The 26947-nt window shown below is 45.3% G+C and overlaps 1 long non-coding RNA gene across 1 annotated transcript in view; it reads right to left on the bottom strand.

Annotated features, from left to right (window-relative positions):
• Nucleotides 1–451: 451 nt before the first annotated feature.
• LOC109212589 overlaps nucleotides 452–26947 on the bottom strand; it is a 36359-nt gene continuing 9863 nt past the window's right edge. The window contains exon 2 of the long non-coding RNA XR_002065889.1: nucleotides 452–1157. This is a non-coding gene — a long non-coding RNA (uncharacterized LOC109212589). The remainder of the gene's footprint in view (nucleotides 1158–26947) is intronic.

Here is a 26947-nt window from a genome sequence, read left to right on the forward strand (position 1 = left end):
AAATGAAACTAGAGATTGATTAATTGTTTTTGGTTGTTTTCAAATAGGTAAAATTCCTAGGGATGTAACCTTCACCTAGGTTTTAGCCTAATGGGTTAATTACGTTACTACTTGTTTAAATAATCAGCGTGTATTATAGCTCTCAACTCTAAGTTACCCACTCAATACCTCTCGGTCATAGAATGATTTTGCCCAATTTGGCTTTCTCAAGCCCAAATGGGTATCAAGACAAATAGTTGATATGAGCTCAAGTCGAGTTTTCCTATCTCTAGATGAAACCCTTTAATTAGGATAGTCAAAACCTAAACTAGCCCAATTTCTTGTTAGCCAAGTTTTCCTAGACTAGGTACCTCTTTCTCAAGTAAAGACCAAGTCAAAAAGGAATGAATCAATGTTTGCAACCATTAATTATAAAATTAAAGCATGAACAAGGATAAATAACAAACACCCAATCATAAATAAGTATTCGATTAATTATCCATAAGGTTTACACACTAGGATTTTGTCACAACCCTAGAAAATATCTTGTTACTCAAAATGGAAATAGAAAAAAATAAAGAAAAAAATACTAATTAAACCCATAATAGCAAATCCAAATGATAAACTAATGTGTTTTTAACCCAAATTGGTCACAAATTACCAAAAATGGTAAACTACAACGGCAACAACTCAAAAAACTATCAAACTTGACCTAAAAAAGTGACTCTCGTCTATTTATAGTGGCCCAAAATTCGCTGACAAATATACCCTTCGGGAGGATCGGCGGTCGCACAATTCCATGTGCGGTCCGCACTTCACTTGGCTCTACAGATTGAAGATTATGGCGGCCACACAATTTGGTCTGTGGCAGCACTTTAACTTTTGCAGCCTCACTTTTCCTTCTGTGGCTACACCCTTGGCAACGTTCATACTTGGTCGTTTTGCAAACTCTCTGAACTTTTTGAATTCTTATCAGTGCGACCATGTTCAGCAGCCGCACAAATTGTGCGCGGTCTTCACTTTACTTCAATTATCATCTGAGCATCAACATCAGTTCTGCGGCCGCAGAATTACTTATGCGGACCACACTTTTGACTTATGCGCTCCTTCTTTCCTTATGAGCCGGAACACTTCTTTTAAGTTAGATTTCTTCATTTAAGTCCAATTCTCCAACATTCCTGCAATTTACACAATTTCATTAGTTTTAGGAACTCAAATCACCACTTTCGGACTAAAACTAAAGCAAGAAGGTACTAATAAGTTGTTGAAATCCATACTTATCACTCATGCACTTGTGACATCGGGTTTTAGGGATGTTCTAGAATTTGCTTATGGTTTTGCTTAACATTGACACACTTTTACTTTATATTTTATTTAAATTATATGTATCTACAATATTTGATGCATTAGTTTTTTTATCTAATAAAATTCAACAACAACCTAGTAAAATCCCACTAGTGGGGTCTGGGGAGGGTAGTGTGTACGCATACCTTACCCCTACCCCGAAGGAGTAGAGAGGTTGTTTCCAGAAGACCCTAGGCTCAAGAAAACAAAAAGACAAAAATGAGACAATATTAGTATCACCATAGAAATCGTAGGAAAAATAGGAACAATATGAAATCTAGAAGAAAGATGCAAAGCAAAAGCGAAAGCTAATCAAAAGGTCCTGCATTGAAAAGTGAAATAGTAAGACACAACATTGCCACTAACTATCTTAGACAAAAAATTCTACCAGACTAGTCTTATAAAGGTGCGAAGTAAGGCAAGACTCAACTACCTCCTAACATACAACCCTAATATTTGACCTTCACATCTTCCTATCAAGTGTCATGCCCTCGAAAATCCCAAGACTCGCCATATCCTGCCTGATCACCTCACCCCAATATTTCTTAGGTCGCCCTCTACCTCTTCTCGTGCCCTCCACAGCCAGCCGTTCACACCTCCTTACCGAAGCATCTGAGCTTCTCCTCTTAACATGCCCGAACCATCTTAGCCTCGATTCCTGCATCTTGGCATCAATGGGAGCTACATGCACCTTCTTCCGAATAACATCATTCCTAATCTTATCCATCGTAGTTTGCCCACAGATCCACCTCAACATCCTCATTTCTGCTACTTTCATCTTATGGATATGTGAGTTCTTAACAGACCAACACCTCAGCGCCATACATCATGGCTGGTCTAACCACCGCTTTCTAGAGCTTTCCTTTGAGTATCGGTGGGACTCTCTTATCACACAAGACTTCAGATGCTAACCTACACTTCATACATCCTATACCAATACGGTGTGTGACATCCTTGTCGATCTCCCCTCCCCCCTAGATAATCGACCCAATGTACTTGAAGTTGCCTCTACTTGGGATAACCTGTGATTCAAGCCTCACATTCACGCCACCTTCTACCGGCTCAATCACTCTAAACCTGCTCTCCTCACACACTTCCAAAATTCCATCGGAATCTCGTCTGGCCCAGTCGCTCTGCCCCTACTCATCTTACACATAGCTCCCACGACCTCCTGAACCTTGATGAGCCTGCAGCACTCAGAGTTACGGTGACTCTCGGAATGCTCCAATTCACCTAGCATAATATCCCGATCCCCTTCCTCATTCATAAGTTATGAAAGTAAGTCTGTTTATCGTGAAAATGGTAATGATAATTAAATTTATTAAATGTGACTCTAAAAATACGTGATCTATTCCCAAGCTAGTTTGTTAGAGCAGATGGTGCTAGTATTATGAATTTCAACCATGGGGGGGAGATAAACGAGGTAACGACCGAACGTTCTGCTACCCAGGCATAGGCTTGGTCGATTGGAACTTCGAGGTCGACCTCGAGATCGAGCTCGGTTTGTCGGGGACCCCCGGGAGAAGTATAACTGCTAGAGATATAATCAAACGAAGCTACTTATAACAGAAATTGAATTGTACGATGAAGAATACATGTAGAGACATAGAATATTGAAGTATCCTTAATATCAGTGAGAGCCAATAAGTATTAGTAAGAAAAGAGAGAGAGAGAGATATTATTGCACTTGTAGAATTGTGGGAGCCCTTCCGTCCTTTACAAGGTAGGGTGAGTCCCCTTTATATAGGAGGGGAACTCAGTTACAAACACATGAGTATTTAATTTACAAAATACGGCGATGGGATGGCTTGATGCGATGCCTCAGCGCAGGCTCTGGACAGGCCGGCCCTGTCAGACTCAGCCGCGTTTCTTAGGAGCTTCCCCATTTTGTCCTGGCCTCGGCCTCTGTCTGGCCTTGAATCGGGCCTTGACAAGCCCCGAAGGAGAGGCTAAGTTGTGGCTTCATGTCCTCGAGGTCTCGAGGAACCTCCCCGAGATTGCTTAATGGCGGGAAATCGGGCCCTCTGATTTCACCACGTACAGATAGTCTCCGTGTTTCTCAGAACGAAGCGATGGGAAACGATTATGACCATTGACTACTCAAACTCCTCATGGAGATAGTACACTGGAGATTCGCATCGTGGCGCAATATTTTGTGATAGATAGCATATCTCATAGACTCATGCTCAATACTCTGTCATTTCCGTTCTTCAAGGTAAAAAGTACTGCCGTCGATTCGGTTTTTCAAGGATGCAGTAATTACATTCGTCGGTCAGTCTTCCAGAACCTCGTTTCCCCCTATAAATGGGGTGCCTTGGCGTTATTTTTCAAAATTCCCACGAGCGCGCCGCTTTTCGGGGGGAATGCCTTCTCGCTTTTTGGATAGCCAGCTGTGGGGTTTTGTTCTGAATATTTTGCGGAGTTCCCCTCCGAGTGGCTTGCAGACGTTGCCGCATTAAAAACCTTGCCGGTAAAACCTTTCATTTTAGGATAAAAACTCGGTCGAAAGAAAAGAGTGCAACGGGTGCGCCTTCGGGGCTTCGGGGTTCTGTAGCAGTACTGATGTCTAGGCAGCTTCCATTTGGGTGTCTGCGCGAGGTTAATCTCGGATTTGAAAAAATAACATAAGAAAAGGAGCGGTTGTACCTTAAAGCTACATGTGCAGGCGACGTCTTGGGACTTAACCTATTATAACTTCCCGGGGACGGAGTTGCATCTTCGAGGGCGGACTGGGCTTCCGGGTTTCATCACTTGTACATCCTTCCATTCCTTCACTTTAGGAGTAGACTCCCGTGGGCTTTCATATTTGTATGTAAATGACCCCTCGAGGGCTGTTGTACATGGATTTTTATGAATATGTATATACCTTTGATTTATGCTTTCGATTTTTGCTTCATAATTGCATGTTTTCATACCCTCGGGGCCTCTTGAATGCCTTTTTTATTTCTTGACTGCTGATATCTGACTTGGGTGCGAGCGCCCTTTCTGCTCCTCTACTGATCGACATGGCTTTCTTTCGAGGCCATCGTTATACCTCGGAGCAATCCTGGATTGATCGGATAGTACCGGGCTGTCAGGGCCCTTCGAATTGTATATCGAATTTCAGGGCCTTCGAAAATGTTATCCTGGATGAATGCCAGCTTCGGGTACCAGGGGGTCCCCTTTGATTTTTGACGCGGACAACTTCCTTCAGACACGTACGAGATAGATTTTTTGCTGAGGAGTTGCCTATACTCAGGCACTTCTTCGAACCTTTGCGGAGCTTTTGCGATTGGAGCTTCTTGTGTGTATTCTTTCTTAGAAAGGGAATCACAAAATCTGAAATTACCTCGTGTTGAGTGATGGCGTGGAAAGCTTCCCGAATTCCGATTTCTCTTCGGTGGGGATCCTTGAGACGGGACGCTATCTCGAGCTTGAGATAATACGAATTGCTCCTCGAGTCTTGGCTTCTCGTCAAAGGATACTCTCGGGGTCGGGTACATCCCATTTCGGGGCCGGCATGGAAGATAGCGGAGAGCGCTATTCCCGGCGCTCGGGAGCCGAGGGAGTTCGTTCCGAAGACGGCATCTTTAATAAAGGGGGGAGAATTTGGAGATGGTGAGAAAATACTGCGGATGGAGTGAGGGGATAACACTGCAGGTGCTTCCCCCGGGAGGGAGTATCACGGATTCCACTGACGGATTCTCGAGCGTATACCTGTATCCTTTCGTGTTTTGGTCCCCTTGACAGGGTCGTGCTTGATTTTTGGTTGAAGTATCGGGTTACTTTGGCGCAAATACAGCCTTCCCTTTGGCGGGTGGTGCTGATGATGGATTCTTTGCGTAGAAGGCCAATCTTGAATTTACGCTCGATCACCTCATCCGCCTGTATCGGCCTTTTCATCACCAGGGTCTGCTAACCCTGAAGTGTCGTTCATCCAAGACCTTGCTGTCGATGGCGAAGAGGAGGAGGGTCGAGAATGAGCTGGTTGGTTCGTCCAGATCCGGACGGTCGACATTATCCCCGTGGAGTTTTTGCCATTTCACGAAGGGTGGAATTACGCACGTGAGTGGGGCGTCTGGTGCTTTTCAGGTTGTACCTTGTTGTAGCAACTTCATGGACGCCGGGCGAAGTCTCTGACCTGCTCGGCTGGGTCCGGAGGCTGGTGACCCACTAGGCCTGCGATGAGCGTTGGTGGCGAGCTGTGCTTCGCGCCAGGTGGGGAGCGAAACATGTGCGCATGCTGCCTTTGCCTTGGCCTTCGTATATTTGAGGTAATATTTTCCCCTTTTTACTTGTACTGGATTTGCCGCTTGCAGGTATCGGGCAGTTCCTTGGGATGAGGCAGTGCTCTTCCGAAGAGGGGAAGGAGTCGTTGGCCTCCGAATCGAGGTATGATGGCGATAAGAGGGGTCAGCACCCACGAGTACCCACGGTTGGGCCAGTGTTTCCAAGGAGAGGGTATCGTCTGGGTCTGCTGCTTCCAGAGTACCTGATTCCAGGTCGGCGCTGTCTTCAAGTGAATATGCTTTGCCCGAGGCCGGTTCTCCCTGGGCTGAAGGGGCAGGATCAACAGGAGTATGTTCCGACTCCGAGGAAGTCCGTCGGCTTCACTTAGTGCTGAGTTTAGGCACAGTTTCTTTGTATTACGCATCTTTCACCCATCATTGAGTTTTCCTTGTGTAGACCTGTGACAGGCTTACGTCTGAGCTGGTTCGTCAAGGGGTCAAGATTTTAGAAAATTCAGGGTGAGGGAGAATCTCTTAGGCTGCTTAGTGAGGAGAAGGAGGGCGAGTTGCTACATTGGCGATGTGAGGCGTACCGGAGCTCGAATTATGAGAGCTATTTGATGGAGCAGGTAACCTTTTGTGGCTCAAGCTTTGCTTTCCTTGGCCTCTTTAAGTTGACGCTCCTTTTTGCTATATCAGCTGCAGAAAAAGGCGGAGGCTACGGAGTACCTTAAGGGCGATATCGATCGCGCCAGAACCGCTTGCGGTGAGCTAAGGGCTCAGGTGCGAGCTCATGCTTTAGAGGAGACGAGCACTTTTGGCCAAGGTCCCTGCTCTCGAAGTCCAACTCCGCTTGGCTCGAGATGATGCCAAAGTCCAAGCAGATATGATCGAGAAATTCGAATCTAAACTTTCAAAGACCAGGGGTGAGATAATTGACGCTCGGGCTAAGGCAATGCTAAGTCGATCCAATGCCGATCACGAGATGGCGATTCGTATGAAGGACATTGTGGATGCTCAAGGCGAGCTGAAGCGAGCTCTTGACCGAGAGAAGAAGATCGAGACATATGTCCGTTGCAGATCTCGGAGAGAGGTACTCGAGGAGGTCGGTGCACGGGGCTTCGTTCTCTCAGAAGATTGGCTCGAGCAAGGGTGGATGAGCGCGACGCTCGGTTACTTCTCGCTGACGTCACGGAGGGTGAACTTGACAAGCTGTAGCCCTTCAGTGCATTGCGTAGATTTCGCCGTTTTGTTGCTTTGTTTCTGATATATGTAGAGCATGCCTGTAGATGAAGAACGCGCCTTTTCCGTGTATATAATATATAGGAAGAAACTTAAAACTTTATTTCTTCTGTACCTTTTTTGCTATTGCTTTCGTTCGGGCAGGCCGGTTTTGGCGGGATTCTCATAGGTCCGGAACTGATCGGGCAGGCCCGGGGGCTCTTACATGCGATCCTTAGCGCGAGTAGGTGCCGGGCCTGCGCGTTTCGCCCGGCTGTTTAGGCTCAGTCTCCGAGTCGATCTTCGACTCGAGCCTTCTTGCCTTTGAATCTTCTATGCCCGTGCAGGCAGGTAGTATTTGTTTTTGTTTCTTGCCCTTGGGCATTTGCCGTTTCGACTATTTTGGGTCCATTCTCCAAGCCGTATTGTGACTCGTGCTTCAATCGACCCTCAAGCTTTTTCCTGCCCGCATGGGCGGGTGATGATGGCCTTTTGTTCTTCGGGCCGAAGTGTTTTTACAGGCGCGTGGCCCGGAGACTTGCTCGGCCGGCGACAGTGGCATTTATGTCGTGCCCTTAGACATGTTGTAATTTAGCTATTTCGGGTCCAGTCTCCGAGTCGCATTGCGATTCGAGCTGTAATTGACCCTTAAGCATTTTTCCTGCCTACATGGGCGGACGACGATGGCCTTTGCTGTTCGGTCATAGAGAGTGGTTAATATATGGCCCGTAGGCTTGCTTAGTTAATTATTTTGGATCCGGTCTCCGAATTGGGTTACGATTCGAGCTCACTTTAATCCTAAAGTTGTCAATTTGGCTGGCGACAATGGCTCTTACGCTTTTTGGTCGTAGAGACCTTTTTGATATGTGGCATGTACGCTTGCTTAGCTGGCGACAATGGCTCTTACGCTGTTGTGAGGCCCCGTAAAAAAAATTGGGCTCAAAACTAGTAAATTGAGCCTGGCTCGCCGCAGTTCGGAACCTTGGTATTGATCTAAACTTTTAAAAATCAAAGAATCAATTTTCCATTATGCGGCCCAGAATGCGGTCGCAGATCTAGTATGCGGACCGCATTCCTACCGCATAGTGAAAGAGTGGTTTTGTTAAAATTGAGGTCTAGATGCGGTCTATTATGCGACCGCATAATTGATATGCAGACCGTATTTCTGCCGCAGAGTGAAACAGAAGAATTGTCAAAATTGATGTTGAAAATGCGGTCTATTATGCGATCGCATAACCAATATGCGAACCGCATAATCGTCGCATAAATTCCTCAAAGATTTGTGAAGGTCAGTTCTGCGGTGCATAATGCGACCGCATAACAGGAATGCGGACCGCATTCCTGTCGTAGACCCAAACAGACCCCTCAGAGTTTTGGGGGTACTTCTGCGGTCCAATCTGCGGACCGCATTTTGGTTCTGTGCTCGCAGAATGCGACCGCAGATCTTGCTCGGGCTTCTATTTTTTTAAATTTTAAAACCCGACCCCTTTGTAATAAAACACCCAACCCCTCATTCTTTAACGATCTTCTGCACAAAATAAGAGAGAGGAAGAGAGGATCTTGAGAGAGAAAGTCATCTTCTCCAAAATTTGATTCTTCAAAACTATCCGGGCCGGGAAATTTCAAGCTTATCTTCATTCCCCTTTTCTTGCAGGTAAAATCCCTAACCTTTTTTATTGAATTTCAGGTTTAACTAGGGGGGGGGGGAGTCTCATGCATTGGTTCTTGAAAATAAGGGTTGAAATCATACATGCATGCCTTTCTATAACCTAAAACCTAGTAGGAGTAATTGGGTGGAAGCTAAGACTTGTGCAATGAACGGGTTAATAACCTAAATATGTTCGGGTAGATATATTGAACCTTGAATTCTAAGTTATGTGTATTAATTTGTGCACTATATTGACTTTCTAGATTTTTGGTGAATTGGAAGTAGAAATTAAAAAGGAATTCGGCTCCAGGTATGTATGGCTAACTTTAACCTTTGTAAAATCGCCTTGTTTGGTGTCCAAATACTTGGTATGTGATATCTTCATGGATTAGTTGTGAAGTTAAACTCTTGTGAGTAGTATGTGTTTACTTGTGTGAACCATTTATGAATTCATGTAAATATTGTGCCTTAAACGTTGTAGGTTAAGACGTCCGATATGATTGTGCAAGTAAAGTGCAATAAACCAAGTTGTGATTGTGAATGTGTTATGTGGTAAGAACTGTGGAATAAATGATGGAAAGGAATCGAAATTGGTGCAATTGAAACAACTGTGGTAACATCATTTGTGGCTAGTAGTGGGAAATTATTGTTGTGATTTAAATGGTACAACGAGCTGTTGAAAAAGATGGAAATGGCATTGATAGTCATATAAATCCTATGTGAATTGTGCTGATGTTCCTTGAGATTGGTTGTTGTTGTTATTGGGATTTGTTGATGTTGTTCTTGAGATGTCTTGTTGTTAACCTTGTAAATTGTTATTGTTCGGGTATTGTTTGTGAATTGTGATTGCTCGGTGGGATCGGGTTGCGCGCCGCAACACGAAGTAATAAGGTGTGGGTTGTGGTGATAAGGGTGGCCGAGGGAATAAGGGTGGTCGAGGTAATAAGGGTGGAAAGTGATCGATATCACCATTGAAATAAAATATGAGAAAATTGTGACATTAATAATGTGGAAATGATGATGGGGAAAAAGAGAGATTGTTAACTTGTTTGCCTTGATTGTTTTCCTTGTGTGTATTCAATTGTTGTTTCCTCTATTGTTTGTTACTTGTATATGGTTTGAGGTTACTCAGGGTAAAGTTTGTTATACATACCAGTACAATTCAAATGTACTGACGTCCCTTTTGCCGGGGGCGCTACATTCGTGTTATGACTGTAGGTGGATCCGTAGCAGGTACTCCAGTCCACCGATCGTAGCTCCCCCTTCGTCTTCCATTAGCTGTTTTGGTGAGCCCCTTCCTCTCGGGGCCCTGCGTGGCTCAGGCCGCTTTGTTTTCGGAGTTTTATTTTGGGTTTTGTGTAAGGTATAGCCGGAGCCTTGTTACCGGCAAATACTGTATTATTCTGTTATACCTTTAGAGGCTCCGTAGACAGTAGATGTGGGTTAAGAACTTATGTAAATCCATGTTTCATATGTTGGGCAACGAATTGGAAATTTCATTAACTATTATGTACGTATGTATTCTTTGCGAAAAGGTGTTCTTAATTATTTATATGGCTCATTCTTGGGATAGTGAGTAAGGAAAAAATGGGGTAACACGTGGGTTAGGAAAGGCACCAAGGTCCGCTTGACTGGGGCTACCCGGTCGGGCGCCGGTCATGTCCCTCGAATTTGGGGCATGACAAACTTGGTATCAGAGCCTAAGGTTTAAAGGAGTCCTAGGATGTCACGGAGCCGTGTCAAGTAGAGCCCTACTTATCAGTGTGAAGTCCACCACATCAATAAGTGGGTGGCTGCATGGACATTTAGGAAATTTCCTACTTCTTTGTTATTCTGTATCGTGCGGTGAAGTGAAATGTGAAAGTATCTATATCTAACTCGTGCTTTGTTCCAAACTTTTTCAGCAATGGCACCTAAGAAGAGAGCTAGACTCGGCCTTGGGGCCAATGCCACCACGAGTGAGGCTATGAATCATGTACCTGATGCCGTGGGTGAGAGTGACTCCCCGGCCTTGAACCTACCTGGCCCGTCTGTCCCAGACCAGCATGTTCCTGTTCCTGCAGCGGCAAAGGGTACCACCATCCCTCCCGCCGATATTACTGATTCTGGCACCATTCCAGCTCCTGGTCCCGAGGCTTCTGATGTGGACCTTAGAGGAGCCATCTGTATGTTGACCTAGTTAGTGGCCGCTCGGGCCAAGAGATCTCAGGATGCCCCTACATCCTCTAGCGGACAGGGAGATTCTGCCAGTTCCAGAGTTAACCAGTTTTTGCAGCTAGCCCCTCCAGAGTTCTCAGGCACAGACCCAGAGGCCGATCCGCAGGAATTCCTTGATGAAATGTATAAGACCCTCCGAGTGATGAAAGCTTCAGAGACAGAGGGAGTTGAGTTAGCATCATACAGGTTGAAGGGAGCAGCGTATTCATGGTTCGAGATGTGGGAGGATTCCCGTGGGGAGGGAGGACCTCCGGCCAGATGGGATGAGTTTGTAGATGCGTTCATGGACCAGTTCTTGCCTGCTGAGACAATAGCAGCCCGTGCCACGGAGTTTGAGACCCTCAAGCAGGGCAGTATGAGTGTTTGGGAGTACCACATGGAGTTCGTGAGATTGTCCAAGTATGCTCCTCAGTTAGTGTCGACCATGGCAGCTAGAGTTCGGCGATTTGTTCAGGGCCTTAGTCCCTTGGTAGTAAATGAGGCTGCTACAGCGGCCTTACACTCGGATATGAACTATGGAAAGATTGTGGGATTCGCTCAGGCCACAGAGGCTAGGAAGTTGAAGATTCGGGCGGAAAGGGAGAATAGCAACAGGGCCCGATCAGCAGGTCACTCAGGGAGATCAGCTCAGGGGAGAGGGTCGTCAGGGCCGTCTCAGTCATATGCTCAGTCCTCAGCGAGCGCACCATCATCTCTGCACAGTTATCAGCAGAACAGCCGCATGAGACCAGGTTCAGACAGTAGGAGACCCCATCAGTCCGGTCGTTCAGGAGGGAGATCACAGCAGCAGGGGAGGGCTCCATGCCCCAAGTGTGGGAGATTTCATACAGAGACTTGCTACTTGGATATCCCGGTGTGTTTCAGATGCGGGGTGAGAGGTCATATTCAGCGAGACTGTCGTGTGCCCAGTCAGGGCATGGGTAGGGGATCTGCTCAGTCGTCCGGTTCTTCAGTCGCCACATCATCTGTGCGTCCTCCAGCCCCAGCAGGCCGTGGTACAGTTAGGGGTGGAGCTCGTGGTAGAGGTGGACCCAGCCGGTTCTATGCTTTGAGTGGTCGCCAGAGTGCAGAGGCTTCTCCAAACGTGGTTACAGGTATCTTGTCTGTTCAGGCCATTGATTGTTATGCTCTTATTGATCCGGGGTCCTCTTTGTCTTATGTCACCCCATTCATTGCTTCAAGCTTTGGGATAGAACCCGAACAGCTTCATGAGCCGTTCTCTGTATCGACTCCGGTTGGTGATTCTATTATAGCCGCGCGAGTTTATAGGAATTGTGTTGTCACGGTGTGTGGTCGTATTACCACGGCCGATCTTATCGAGCTTGGAATGGTAGATTTTGATGTTATTATGGGAATGGACTGGCTTTATTCATGTTTTGCCAAACTTGACTGCCGAACGAGAGTCATGAGGCTCGAGTTCCCTAACGAGCCTGTTACTGAGTGGAAGGGAAATGGTGTGGTGCCGAAAGGTAGGTTTATTTCCTACCTTAAAGCTTCAAAGATGATTAAGAAGGGGTGTATCTATCATTTGGTCCGGGTGGCGGACACCACTTCAGAAGTGTCTACCCCCGAGTCCGTGCCAGTCGTGAAAGAGTTTCTTGAAGTATTTCCGGACGAGCTTCCAGGGATTCCGCCAGATAGGGAGATTGATTTCGGGATTGATGTATTGCCTGATACGCAGCCAATATCTATTCCACCATACAGAATGGCTCCAGCAGAGTTAAGGGAGTTAAAGGAACAGCTAAAGGACTTGTTAGAAAAGGGGTTCATACGGCCGAGTGTGTCGCCGTGGGGTGCTCCGGTTCTTTTTGTCAGGAAGAAGGATGGGTCGCTCCGGATGTGTATTGATTATCGGCAGCTCAACAAAGTCACCATCAAAAATAAGTATCCTTTGCCTCGGATAGATGATTTGTTCGACCAATTGCAAGGTGCAAGATTCTTCTCCAAAATTGATCTACGGTCAGGATATCACCAATTGAAGATTAGGGAGCAGGATATTCCCAAGACCGCTTTCAGAAGTTGCTATGGTCACTTTGAATTCTTGGTCATGTCTTTTGGGCTAACCAACGCCCCGGCAGCTTTTATAGATCTTATGAATCGGGTCTTCAAGCCATTTTTAGACTCCTTCGTGATTGTTTTCATTGATGACATCCTTGTTTATTCGCGGAGCCGGGAGGATCATGCCTATCACCTCAGGGCAGTTTTGCAGACTCTTCATCAACACCAGTTGTATGCTAAATTTTCAAAATGTGAGTTTTGGTTGGAGTCTGTTGCCTTTTTGGGCCATGTTGTCTCAAGAGAAGGGATTCAGGTGGACCCGCAGAAGATTGCGGCAGTAAAAGATTGGCCTAGACCCATGACCCCGACGGAGATTCGTAGCTTCTTGGGTTTAGCAGGGTACTATCGGAGGTTTGTAGAGGGATTCTCTACCCTCGCCTCCCCATTGACTAAATTGACGTAGAAAGCAGTTAAATTCCAATGGTCCGACGCTTGTGAGAAAAGTTTTCAAGAATTGAAGACAAGGTTGACCTCGGCACCGGTATTGGCTTTGCCAGAAGGCACGGAAGGATTTGTGGTTTATTGTGATGCCTCCAGGGTTGGTTTGGGGTGTGTATTGATGCAACATGGGAAGGTTATAGTGTATGCTTCAAGGCAACCCAAGAACCACGAGAAGAATTATCTGACGCATGATTTGGAGATTGCAGCAGTCGTGTTTGCTTTGAAAATATGGCGGCATTATCTTTATGGGGTCCATGTGGATGTGTTTTCAGATCACAAGAGCCTCCAGTACTTGTTCAAGCAGAAAGAATTGAATTTAAGGCAGCGGCGGTGGTTAGAATTGCTCAAGGATTATGACATGAACATTTTGTACCATCTAGGGAAGGCGAACGTGGTGGCCGACACTCTCAGTCGAAAATCCATGGGTAGTTTGGCTCATTTGGGAGTGGATCAGAGGCCCTTGGCTCGGGAGGTTTATCAATTGGCCTGTTTAGGGGTTTTCATTTCGACATCAGATGAGGGGAACGTTATGGTGCATAATGGGGAAGAATCGTCACTTGTAGCGGAAGCCAAGGGAAAACAGTTTATTGATCTAGCATTGGCTCAGATGAAGGAAGCAGTTTTGAATAACAAGACTTTGGCATTTTCACTCAGCAGCGAAGATGGTGTTTTGCGGTGTCAAGGTAGGCTATGTGTTCCGGATATGGATAAGCTTCGGGAGAGGGTAATGGTAGAGGCTCATAATTCCAGGTATTCCATGCATCCAGGTTCTACGAAAATGTATCATGATCTCAAGGAGGTTTATTGGTGGAACGGTATGAAGGGGGGTGTGGCGGACTTTGTATCTAAGTGTCCGAATTGTCAGCAGGTGAAGGCCGAGCATCAGCGGCCCGGTGGGCTAACTCAGCTTATGGAAATACCGATGTGGAAATGGGAGATGATTAACATGGATTTCGTGGTGGGGTTACCTCGCACTCAGCACAAACTCGACTCAATTTGGGTAATAGTGGATCGACTCACCAAATTAGCTCACTTCTTGCCAGTCAAGTCCACCAACACTGCAGAGCAATAGGCTAAGTTGTATATCAAGGAGACAGTAAGGCTCCATGGCACGCCACTTTCTATTATCTCAGATCGAGGAGCCCAGTTCACAGCTAATTTTTGGAAGAAATTTCAGCAAGGTTTGGGTAATCAGGTGAATCACAACACAGCTTTCCATCCACAGACTGACGGTCAGGCCGAGCGGACTATTCAGACGCTTGAAGATATGTTGCGAGCTTGTGTCTTGGATTTCAAAGGTAATTGGGATGATCACTTGCCACTTATAGAAATTGCTTACAATAACAGCTTTCATGCTAGCATCCAAATGGCCCCATTTGAGGCATTGTTTGGAAGGAGATGTAGGTCTCCGATTGGATGGTTTAAAGTAGGTGAGGCAGAATTGATAGGTCCGGATCTCGTGCATCAGGCTATGGAAAAAGTTAAAGTCATTCAGGAAAGGATGAAGACTGCTCAGAGTTGCCAGAAATCCTATGCGGACGTACGTCGAAGGGAATTGGAGTTCCAAGTAGATGATTGGGTATTCTTGACGGTATCTCCTATGAAGGGAGTCATGCGATTTGAGAAGAAAGGGAAGCTGAGTCCTATATATGTCGGACCTTATCGGATCATTCAAAGGATAGGGCAGGTGGCCTATAGGCTGGAATTGCCTCTTGAAATGTCATTAGTGCACCCGGTGTTCCATGTGTCCATGTTGAAGAAAGTGGTTGGAGATCCATCCACCATCGTGCCAGTCGAGACTATCGAGGTTAATGAAGAGTTGTCGTATGAAGAAGTTCCGGTTGCCATTCTTGATAGACAAGTCTGTAAGTTGAGGAATAAGGAAGTTGCCTCAGTTAAGGTGTTGTGGCGAAGTCAACGAGTTGAGGAAGCTACGTGGGAAGCGGAGAAAGAAATGAAAGAGAAATATCCCCATCTATTTTATCAAGTCTAGAAGAAATTATGTGACCCTTTTTTTTCTCTAAAACAACTATCATTGTGTCCGAATTGGTTCCTTCCTAAATGCTAGTGAAGTTCCTCTAGTTGTGCAAGACTCATAGGTGTTGTGATTGTTTTAAGTCATGTGAACCTCTCTTTGGTAAATGAAAGTTTTATAAAGACTCTTGTGATAAGTAAACAACTATAGTAGTGTAGATTGGTAATGAGTTACTTATATGCATATAATATGTTGAAGTAGTTAAATTATGTGAAACTCATTGAAATAACTGATTCATAAGCAAAACGTATCAAGTGATCAAAAGTGTGCAATGGTTGAGGTAAGAATTTGTATACCAGCTGTAAGGATAGTTGTAATTGTGTAATGGTGCTTGGAATTGTGTTTCTGGGGCCCTCTGTCAGGTAGAGATGTTCTAATTACAAAGGAAACTCTGGCAAAATTTTTCTAAAAATATGGGAAATAGTGAAAAGTGTAGGAATCTGCGTAACATGTTTTCAAAACCAACTGATCTTTGAAATACTGAAAAGTTTGAAATAAGTCCTCATTCGGGGATGAATGATCTTAAGTGGGGGAGGACGTGAGGCCCCGTATAAAAAAAAAAATTTGGGCTCAAAACCTAGTAACTTGTGGTGTCGACCCTTGGTATTGATCTAAGCTTTTAAAAATCAAAGAATCAATTTTCCATTCTGCGGCCCAGAATGCGGTCGCAGATCTAATATGCGGACCGCATTCCTACCGCATAGTGAAACAGTGGTTTGGTTAAAATTGAGGTCAAGATGCGGTCCATTATGCGACTGCATAATTGATATGCGGACCGCATTTCTGCCGCATAGTGAAACAGAAGAATTGTCAAAATTGATGTTGAAAATGCGGTCTATTATGCGATCGCATAACCAATATGCGGACCGCATAATCGTCGCATAAATTCCTCAAAGATTTGTGAAGGTCAGTTTTGCGGTGCATAATGCGACCGCATAACAGGAATGCGGTCGCATAAATTCCTCAAAGATTTGTGAAGGTCAGTTTTGCGGTGAATAATGCGACCGCATAACAGGAATGCGGAGCGCATTCCTGTCGCAGACCCAAACAGACCCCTCAGAGTTTTGGGGGCACTTCTGCGGTCCAATCTGCGGACCACATTTCGGTTCTGCGATCGCAGAATGCGACCGTAGATCTTGCTCGGGCTTCTATTTTTCTAAATTTTAAAACCCGACCCCTTTGTAATAAAACACCCAATCCCTCATTCTTTAACGATCTTCTGCACAAAATAAGAGGGAGGAAGAGAGGGTCTTCAGAGAGAAAGTCATCTTCTCCAAAATTTAATTCTTCAAAACTATCTGGGCCGGGAAATTTCAAGGTTATCTTCATTCCCCTTTTCTTGCACGTAAAATCCCTAACCCTTTTTATTGAATTCCCGGTTTAAACTAGGGGGGCGGGTCTCATGCATTGGTTCTTGAAAATAAGGGTTGAAATCATACATGCATGCCTTACTATAACCTAAAACCTAGTAGGAGTAATTGGGTGGGAGCAAAGACTTGTGAAAAGAACGGGTTAATAACCTAAATATGTTCGGATAGTGATTTTGAACCTTGAATTCTAAGTTATGTGTATTAATTTGTGCACTATATTGACGTTGCTAGATTTTTGGTGAATTGGAAGTAGAAATTAAAAAGGAATTCGGCTCCAGGTATGAATGGCTAACTTTAACCTTTGTAAAATTGCCTTGTTTGGTGTCCAAATACTTGGTATGTGATATCTTCATGGATTAGTTGTGAAGTTAAAGTCTTGTGAGTAGTATGTGTTTACTTGTGTGAACCATTTGTGAATTCATGTAAATATTGTGCCTTAAACGTTGTTGGTTAAGACGTCCGATATGATTGTGCAAGTAAATGACAATAAACCAAGTTGTGATTGTGAATGTGTTATGTGGTAAGAACTGTGGAATAAATGATGGAAAGGAATCGAAATTGGTGCAATTGAAACAACTGTGGTAACATCATTTGTGGCTAGTCGTGGGAAATTATTGTTGTGATTTAAATGGTACAACGGGCTGTTGAAAAAGATGGAAATGGCATTGATAGTCATATAAATCCTATGTGAATTGTGCTGCTGTTCCTTGAGATTGGTTGCTGTTGTTATTGGGATTTGTTGATGTTGTTCTTGAGACGTGTTGTTGTTAACCTTGTAAATTGTTATTGTTCGGGTATTGTTTGTGAATTGTGATTGCTCGGTGGGATCGGGTTGCGCGGTGCAACACGAAGTAATAAGGTGTGGGTTGTGGTGATAAGGGTGGCCGAGGTAATAAGGGTGGAAAGTGATCGATATCACCATTGAAATGAAATATGAGAAAATTGTGACATTAATAATGTGGAAATGATGATGGGGAAAAGGAGAGATTGTTAACTTGTTTGCCTTGATTGTTTTCCTTGTGTGTATTCAATTGTTGTTTCCTCTATTGTTTGTTACTTGTATATGGTTTGAGGTTACTCAGGGTAAAGTTTGTTATACATACCAGTACAATTCAAATGTACTGACGTCCCTTTTGCCGGGGGCGCTACATTTGTGTTATGACTGTAGGTGGATCCGTAGCAGGTACTCCAGTCCACAGATCGTAGCTCCCCCTTCGTCTTCAATCAGCTATTTTGGTGAGCCCCTTCCTCTCGGGGCCCTACGTAGCTCAGGCCGCTTTGTTTCCGAAGTTTTATTTTGGTTTTTGTGTAAGGTATAGCCGGATCCTTGTTACCGGCAAATACTGTATTATTCTGTTGTACCTTTAGAGGCTCCGTAGATAGTAGATGTGGGTTAAGAACTTATGTAAATCCATGTTTCATATGTTGGGCAACGAATTGGAAATTTCATTAACTATTATGTACGTATGTATGCTTTGCGAAAAGGTGTTCTTAATTATTTATATGGCTCATTCTTGGGATAGTGAGTAAGGAAAACATGGGGTAACACGTGGGTTAGGAAAGGAACCCAGGTCCGCTTGACTGGGGCTACCCGGTCGGGCGCCGGTCATGTCCCTCGAATTTGGGGCGTGATAGTTGTTTTTGCCCGTGGGCTTTTTGTAGGCTTTGTTTTCCGCTCGTTAAGGTCTTTTTGAAAGATTTTTGCCTGACCCATCGTCGGTTCAGAAGAACCTCGATTTCAAGTCGTAATCGGCGATATTTCGAGCCCCTCGGAACGTTCATAGCCCGTTGTTTGTCTGTTGAGGGAAGCCTGTTGTAACCGGTTCTTTCTGAAGTATTTTCAAAGAAGTGGCCTGCAATTTTTTGTTTAGCGATGGTCGGGCATCCCCGAGTCGCGTTTTGACCATAGTCATATGCGTTTGGCCGTAGCCATTTTTTGATCCCGAGGGATAGTTTAGGCGTCTACATCGAGGGTATGCCCTTTCGGGATTCTTACAAATGCGACGTATAGCCTAATATTTGGGATTTTTATGCCTTTTGAGCTCTTACAGTTTGTCATGCGTATTGAGGTCTTACAGTTTGTCACGTCTATTGAGGTCTTACAGTTTGTCATGTCTATTGAGGTCTTACAGTTTTTTCGGCGATGTAGCATGGTCCTGGTTATGCCGAGTCTGCCCGCTAAGGGTCTTACAGTTTTGGATTTTCCAGCGTATGGCGATTGTCGTCAGTCTCCGAGTCATCAAGTTGTTTAAGTGTGAAGACCGCTTCTTGTGAACTCGGAGCTGCGTTGCAGGGGCTTTATGAGCCCGGAGTTCCGACCCTGAGATCGTGCGGATGTTGAATTGCTGACGCTAAGTCTCCGAGTATCTCGGGACGCGTTTGGTGGAGAGGCCCCCGTCGGGGATATACTTAAGATACCCTCATTTGGAGGATAAGTTGTTGAAAAGATATCCTTTTATTGCTTGGCGTAGACATACATGATTCATCGTTGTGAGCTTGGCCCGCACAGGCGCAGCTTCTCGGATTATTTGATCTGGTCACGATTCCCGATTGGGGTTTGGTCTGCCGTCTCCCGGTCCTTCCGAGGGGATGGTGCCATTAAGAGAAGATCATTGCTCGTCGTCTGATTGTAGAAGAAGTCCTGGGATCTTGTCGGATCCTGCTAGCGGGACCCTCTTTGGGAGTACGCTGCTCCGCTAATAATCTCGCTGGCGGGACCCTCTTCGGGGTTGCTAATAATCTTGCTAGCGGGACCCTCATTGGGTCTGAAGTCCGATCGAGGGAAGAGAGCACGGCGGGCCCTGTCAAGGCCTTTGATCTCCGGGTGGAGTTAAAACTTCCGAATGCCCCTGCTGATTGTCTGCATACAGGTTAGCAAAAAGATAACGAAGGAGTGAAGTAGTTCTTCCTCACTACGGGATGTGTAGGTAACCTTTCATGGTTCGGGATGTTTTTGCCGTTCCAGGGCGCGAGCCCTAATACAGCATTTTGTTGTGTTCAACCAGGCTTGTTCGACGACGTGGTTTGCTTACCCTCTGATCCATCCGAGGGTGGGGGCATTGATGCTAGCGATGCGTCATATGGTGAAGGATTTCCTCTCGTTTCGTATTGCTTTATGTCGACTTATTTTAGTTCTGCCCTTTGCGAGGAATCTCGCTCCTCTGTCAAGATGGGACCATCGACGCCTTCGGGTAGAGTGTCGGTGGCCGCCGGAATAAAACGTTTATACTTTGCGCTTCCTTTGATGGTGCAAAGCCCGAGGTCCCAGCTCGGATTCAGGTGGGCTATATTGAGAGAATGGTCTTTTCGGCGACTTGATGCTTGGAGTTCACCAAGGATTCGGAATGTGGGGGCGATTTGGTTCGTTAATACGGACTGCCCTGTTGACTTTTGGTCCGATACCGTAGTTGCGGGTGACCGAACTTCCTGAATGTATGAGCACATGATTTATTTTAAGATTAAGAGGATGAGGGAGAGGTTTACCAATGTGCCGACGTGACGCTGGGGTGGAGTCGTGGTGCCCCTTTCCCTGGATGCGAGAGTATCCTTGGAAATACTTCCCTGGATCTGTCTGTGTCCCGGTGACGGGTATTTTTGCTTCCCGTGTCATGAGTTCTCGGAGGGCGTCGCCGCTCCTCCATTGTTGTGGTGATACGTCGTGGCTTGTTTACTTCATCCTTCCCGGTAGTCTTCTTTCCTTGGGGCCATATTTAGCCTGACTGTTCGATAGTACTCGTCGGCGAATTTGACTGAGTTGCACGGCTGTCATATTTTCGGGACGGGACTCATTCGTGGCCTCGCTGCAGCTTGCGTCCTGTGGATTCCGCGTCGGGCTGTGGTTCATTTGAAGGGGCCTTGGTCGAGTAGGTCTGAGTCGCTCAGCGTTCCTGTTTTCGCTTATGGTGACTACGATATTTGGCATAACAATGTTGAGCCCACACTCTGCTGGACGAGGTTCGTATACCGACTGTGCCTCACCGGATATGGTTCCGCTGGAGGTTCCTCGGGGGCGTCGCCCTCGAACTACTCCCTACCGTTGCGAGGTATGTTGGATCTTGGGCCGTTCATCCCATTAGCGGCGCATAGATTGTATCTTCATCCGTTTGGCATTAGTTTCTTCTTAGAAGGCCTGCTTGGATGTGCTGTTTCTGTAGAGGATTCTGGACGGCCGCCCATGGCCCTGATTAGTGGCCGGTGCTGGGTACGGACGTATGGCCAACTCTCGGCCAGGTATCTGGCTAAACATCGTTTGAAACGACATGGCGTCGGCGGGTATGCTCTGTTTAAACCCCGAGCAAAGGCCAGGGTTGTCTATTTATCCAAAGTCGGACGCGATCCCATTCGTCCTATCGGGGAGCAGGATGCGACTTCTTGTGGTGTTTCTTCCTTTCTTTGTTCGGCCTCCGACTTGTCTGTTTCCGCCGCCGCTGCTTCGGTGACATCGGCATATGTTTCTGTGGCGGGGTCATCTTGAAAGTCGCAGTTTTTCTTCGTGTATGCGTGCACAGTGGTGCGCTCGTCGGGTGAAGCTGTCTCCGGTGTTACTACGCTTGGGGTCCTCCGATGGCCTTGCAATTGAGCAATGACCAGCTGTTGTGCCTGCAACATTTCAAAAATATCGTGAAGACTAACTTCCCGTTCTTCCCGGTATAGCTACACCATTTTCGTCTTGAAATGTTGCAGGCCGGACGTAAGCTTGGTCAATTGGGACTTCGAGCTCGACCTCGAGATCGAACTCGGGTTGTCGGGGACCCTCGAGAGCAGTATTATAGCTAGAGATATAATCAAACAAAGCTACTTATAACAGAAATTGAATTGTACGATGAAGGATACATGTAGAGACAAAGAATATTGAAGTATCCTTAGTATCAGTAAGAGCCAATAAGTATTAGTAAGAAAAGAGAGAGAGAGAGATATTATTGCACTTGTAGAATTGTGGGAGCCCTTCCGTCCTTTACAAGGTAGGGTGAGTCCCCTTTATATAGGAGGGGAACTCAGTTACAAACATATGAGTATTTAATTTACAAAATACGGCGATGGGATGGCTTGATGCGATGCCTCAGCGCAGGCTCTGGACAGGCCGGCCCTGTCAGACTCAGTCGCGTGTCTTGGGAGCTTCCCCTTTTTGTCTTGGCCACGGCCTCTGTCTAGCCTCGAATCGGGCCTTGACAAGCCCCGAAGGAGAGGGCTAAGTTGTGGGTTCATGTCCTCGGGGTCTCGAGGTACCTCCCCGAGATGGCTTAATGGCGGGAAATCGGGCCCTCTGATTTCACCGCGTACAAAGTCTGCCATCTCCTCTAAATCTGGGCATCTTCCATCAATACTCTACCATCTTCATCCTTGATGCATCTCACTTGGTCCCAATCTCGAGCCTTCCTCTCTCTTAACTTGGCCAACCGGAATAATTTCTTCTCCCCGCCTTTTTCCCCCAGTTCGTACATACGACCATAAGCCATAGTCTTAACCTCTATCACCGCCAGCTTAGCTTCTTTCCTAGCTACCTTATACCTCTCCATGCACGCTTGTCTCTCCTCCTCACCTATGCTCTCCACTAACTTCAGGTACGCCGCCTTCTTCTCTTCCACTTTACCTTGGACCACTTAATTCCACCACCAGTCTCCTTTGTGCCCACTAGAGACGCCCGTCGAGATCCCTAACACCTCTCTCACAGCCTCCCTTATAGAGTCTGCAGTCGCTGACCATATAGTGCTCACGTCACCACTACTTCTCCAAGCTCTCATAGCCGACAATCGCCCCTCCAACTCTTGGGCTTTATCCTTAGTTAAGGCTCCCCACCTGATTCTTTGTCTTTCTCGAGCATACCTTTTCCTCCTCCTTAATATAATACCAATGTCCATCACCAAAAGCTTACGTTGTGTAAGCTTACACTGTGTCGCGAGTATCTCACTCGGGATCACCTTCCAATCCTTGCACAGCCCTCTGTCACCCCTTCTGAGGAGGAGATAGTCAATCTCAGTCTTTTCCACCGCATTTTAAAAAGTAACCAAATGCTCCTCCCTTTTCGGAAAGCTAGAGTTCGCAATCACCAACCCAAAAGCCTTAGCGAAGTCAAACAGCAAGGTAACTCCTCCATTCCTTTCCCCAAAATCAATAAAATAAATAATTAAGTTGGTAGTTCATCGTTGGCTTGCCTAACGGCCACGTTAGGAGTTATCATGACCTATAGTGGGTTTCAGGTCGTGACACCTTGGTATCATAGCTCTAGGTTCACTTAGGTCTCATGAGTCATGAGCAAGTCTAGTCGAGTCTTGTAGATCGATACGCGGACGTCTCTATTTATCTTCGAGAGGCTACAAGGCTGTTAGGAGCACTTCCCTTCTTGATTCCTATACAAAGACCCTCTCTTCTTCACTCAAAGAGGCAATGTACCCTTTTTTTGAATGGTACTTGATTCATAAAGAATGATTCTTTTGAAGTTATATGAACTTTCTAAAAAAAATGCCACCCGGAGCGTGTCACGAGATATATCACTCTCGGATATTTTAAGCATCTCTATATGTCAGTCATCTATCTGACCTGACGATGAGGGACCTTCCTTTGATGTTGGAGGGAATGAGTGGGCGCTTTCGACTAGTAGGCGAGTGTGGGATCAGGAGAATAACTAATTTCGTGATGGCTGTAATTAGGTCAATATCGTTGGAGGATGTCGATATGGAGTTACACAGGTGGGTTATCTCCTATGGGGTGTTAGGAGTTACATGATTCCTAGTAAAGGACCTCTAGAGAAATATGTACTACGATATATGTCGGGATCGCTTGAAGAAGATGGTGTGGCGGTCAGGAGGTCGAGTGTATGTTTGGAGACGATAATTCGAGTTATGTTATGCGAAGTCTAACAAGATATTACGAGGAATTTGGCGGAGTGACGGTGCAAAATAATAGTAACCGAGGAGGAGGAGTCATTGTGATTTATGGACTTATATAATTGTGGCTTAAAGCTAAGTGGGGGAGCCCACCGTCTATGATTGGCTCGCATGGTTGCGTGCCTTGGCAGTATCGGGTTGTCGGTACATATGTAGATTGGTTACGACCAAGGGGAGAAAACATCAAGGGTATTTCGAGCCAGGAATTTGATGTATGTATGCTACATTTTACCTTATCGATTTGTGTATAAATGTTGGGAAGGCTCAGAGTTTATACTTCTTGTGGATGTGATGTACAAGGAAAAGAATTCATCTAATTGTTTCTTTAGAAGTGTTCACGTGCTAGCAGAGCACCAGTGGTTGGTTATATAATCGGGACTAGGTCAGAGTGGGTGACTCTCAATAATAATTCTAGTGGATTCAAGAATTAAAGCGCGGTTTCAAAGGATTTTGGGTTCGTTATGTGGTTGAGGACTGGGTTTTGCAGCAGAGTGTGAAGAGAACTTGGGGAATTTATGGGTTGTCATTGGGTCTACGGTGTAGTGTTGGAGAAACAGCTTCGGATTTGCAGAAGATCTTCCCGAACGCGTGTATTAGTTAGAGATACTATTGACTGCACGAAGAGGGTAGGAGATGGCTTATGGGTATCGAGACGATGTGGTCTCGTAATTTAGGTCACTATGTATGAGTGTTGTTTGAGGTCCGTTATATTTTTGAATAAGACTACTATTCCAAATGTAAGTCAAGAGAAAATTGGAAGAAGTTGAGTCTGTTAGTAATGGTTTGAATCAACATGGTTGTGGAAATGATCGGTTCCTTCGGTGTGTTAAGCTATAGAGGTGATTAGTTAATGTACGTGCAGGCTTGATAGCCACTGTAATTTGATTGATTAGAAGGTATTTGATTCTGATAGTTTTGTTATGCGTAAATGGATCCCGGAAGAGTTATGGCAGTTTAGACTCCGACTTGAGGTTTGCATTTTCTGTGGTTATGGGAATTTGGTTGCATGTTGCAATTGTTCTTCTGAAATGAGTTAAGTGAAAGGGGTTCTAGCGATAAAGTGTTTTTTCTATTGGTGTTTCAGGGGTTATGATGGAATTTCTACACTCTCGCGTAGCGACATGATAGGTACAATGAGCGGTAGAGAAATTGGAAGTTGAGGATCAAGGTTGTGGTTCGGTATTGATAAGAATATCACGAGCTCAAAGGAGCGGGGGAGGATTTAAGATGTTTAGAGTATGCTAGCACTATTTTCGGGCAGCCTGAGGATGGTCTGTTTTGTGGTAGAAGTGTTGGGTATTGAAATGCGGAGAGACTCTATGATTTATTGATTTGGCAGGCGGTTATGAGCTTCTACGAGTTGCTTTCATTGTTGCAGTATCGCGAGGGTTGGATTAGGGCCTATGCACATTATGAGGTATACTACGAGCATCAGGATAGTGGATTTGCAGCTTCTATGGTTGGAGGATGTTATCATGGGCATATGAGTTATGCGGTGCATTGTGTGGTTTCAGCAGGGTGCATGATCATATTTGGTACAACGGGTTGAGATTGATACGGTGTTCGTATGTTAGAATCAGGCCTCGTAGAGAATTTCGGATGTTGTAATCTGGTTCTAAGGCTTGTGGGCTAAGGTAGCAGGAATGATCTTCAGTCTGGCTCGAGCTAATATGCTCACATGGGTTGTGGTGGCATAGTTAGGTGCTCGAGATGTTAAACAGATATTTTGGGCAACTCCGGGACGGGTCTTGGCACGTTCGACGACGAACGTATGTTTATGTTGGGGAGAATGTAATGACCCAACCGGTCGTTTCGAGCTCTAGTGCATCGTTTGATGGTTTGAGGCCTCGAGTAGCTTCACTTCATATTTTATGACTTGTACGTGTAGTCGGAATTGAATTTCGGGAAGTTCAGAGTTGATTCAGAAGGAATATTCTCAATTTGGAAGCTTTAAGTTAAAAGAGTTAACCAATGTTTGACTTTTGAGTAAATGACTTCGAAATCAGGATTTGAAGGTTCCAATAGGTTTATATGATAATTTCGAACTTGGGTGTATGTTCGGGTTGAGTACGGGTGGTCCGAGAGTATTTCAGCGCTTATTGTGGTCGATAGTTGGCATTTTGAAGGTTTTAGAAATTCTAAAGTTTGATATTAAGTGGACTTTAGCGTTATTGATGTCCGTTTGGAATTCTGAGACTTGGAATAGGTTCGTATCGTGATTCATGACTTGTACGTATAGTTTGGCATGATTCCGGAAGAATTAAGTATGATTCGGACGCGTTCGGTGAAGTTTGAAAGTTTGAAAGTTGAAAGAAGGATTTTAATCGTTGATTTGTGATTTTGATGTTATTCGTGGTGTTTCGAGCCTTTGGATAAGTTCGAATACAGTATTGGGACTTGTTGGTGTGATTGGACGGGGTCCCGGGGGCCTCGGGTGAGTTTTAAGGTAGTTTCAGGTCATTTCCCCATGTTTTGCTGGTGCTGGTCTCTGGTTTTATTCTTCGCTAACGTGTAGGGTCTCACGCGTTCGCGAAGAAGGATTTGGGATACTGGGATTTTGTGCTTTGCGACTTTTATTTCGCGTCCGAAGGTCTGGACTGCAAGGCTTCGCGTTCGCGTTTCCATTATTGCTTCGCGATAAAGAAGCTGGCCTGGTGGGGGATTTGGTCTTTGCGTTCGCGAATGTGCAGCCGTGTTCGTGATGGGAAGGCTAGTAAAGGTTCATGTTCGCGGGACCTGTCTCATGTTCACGTAGAGGAATTGAGGAGCAGAAGCTGGTGGTGCTTCATGAACGGGGAGAGGGGGGACTTGCCGCCTTCGTGATGAAGGTCAAGCCTAGTATTGTTGTTGTAATTCGGGAGTTGGCTCGCTTTTCTCTCATTTTCACTTGGGTGGCCGAAGTTAGGGAGCTATTTTGAGGAGATTTTCATCAAGCGTGATTTCCACATGTTGTTAGTTAAATGCATGAGTCATATAAGGATTTAAACATGCAAATTTGTAGAAATTGTGGGATTTTGGTAGAAAACCTAGAATTTGATATTTTTGGATTTTGATCACGAAATTGGACATGGAATTGGGAATATATTTGAGTTCATGGTGTTATAGGTAATGTGTATCTTCAATAAATTGCGAAATCCAGGCATGTGGGCCCGAGGGTTGACTTTGTTGACTTTTCAAGCGGAGTTGAGAATTTGTTATAAATTGTTAAAATATAAGCATTGGAGTATATTTTGATTGATTTGCACGTTGTTTGACTAGTTTCAGATTGATGGGCATCGGTTTGAAGTGTTAGAGAGGCGTTGGAGCCGATTATGGAACTTCAAAGTCGGGTAAGTCTCTTGTCTAACCTTTTGAGGGAAAACTGATCCCTAGGTGATGTATTTGATATGTGCTACTTGATGTAGGGGTCACGTACGCACGAGGTGATGAGAGTCCGTATGTAGCTAGATTCATGTTTATGTCCAGGTAGACCTAGGACTTTACCATGCAATAAATTGCATTGCTTTAATTTAATTGTTAGCTTTAATTATTTGTACACTATA

This window comes from Nicotiana attenuata, unplaced genomic scaffold (genome assembly GCF_001879085.1).
Source record: "Nicotiana attenuata strain UT unplaced genomic scaffold, NIATTr2, whole genome shotgun sequence".
NCBI lineage: Eukaryota > Viridiplantae > Streptophyta > Magnoliopsida > Solanales > Solanaceae > Nicotiana > Nicotiana attenuata.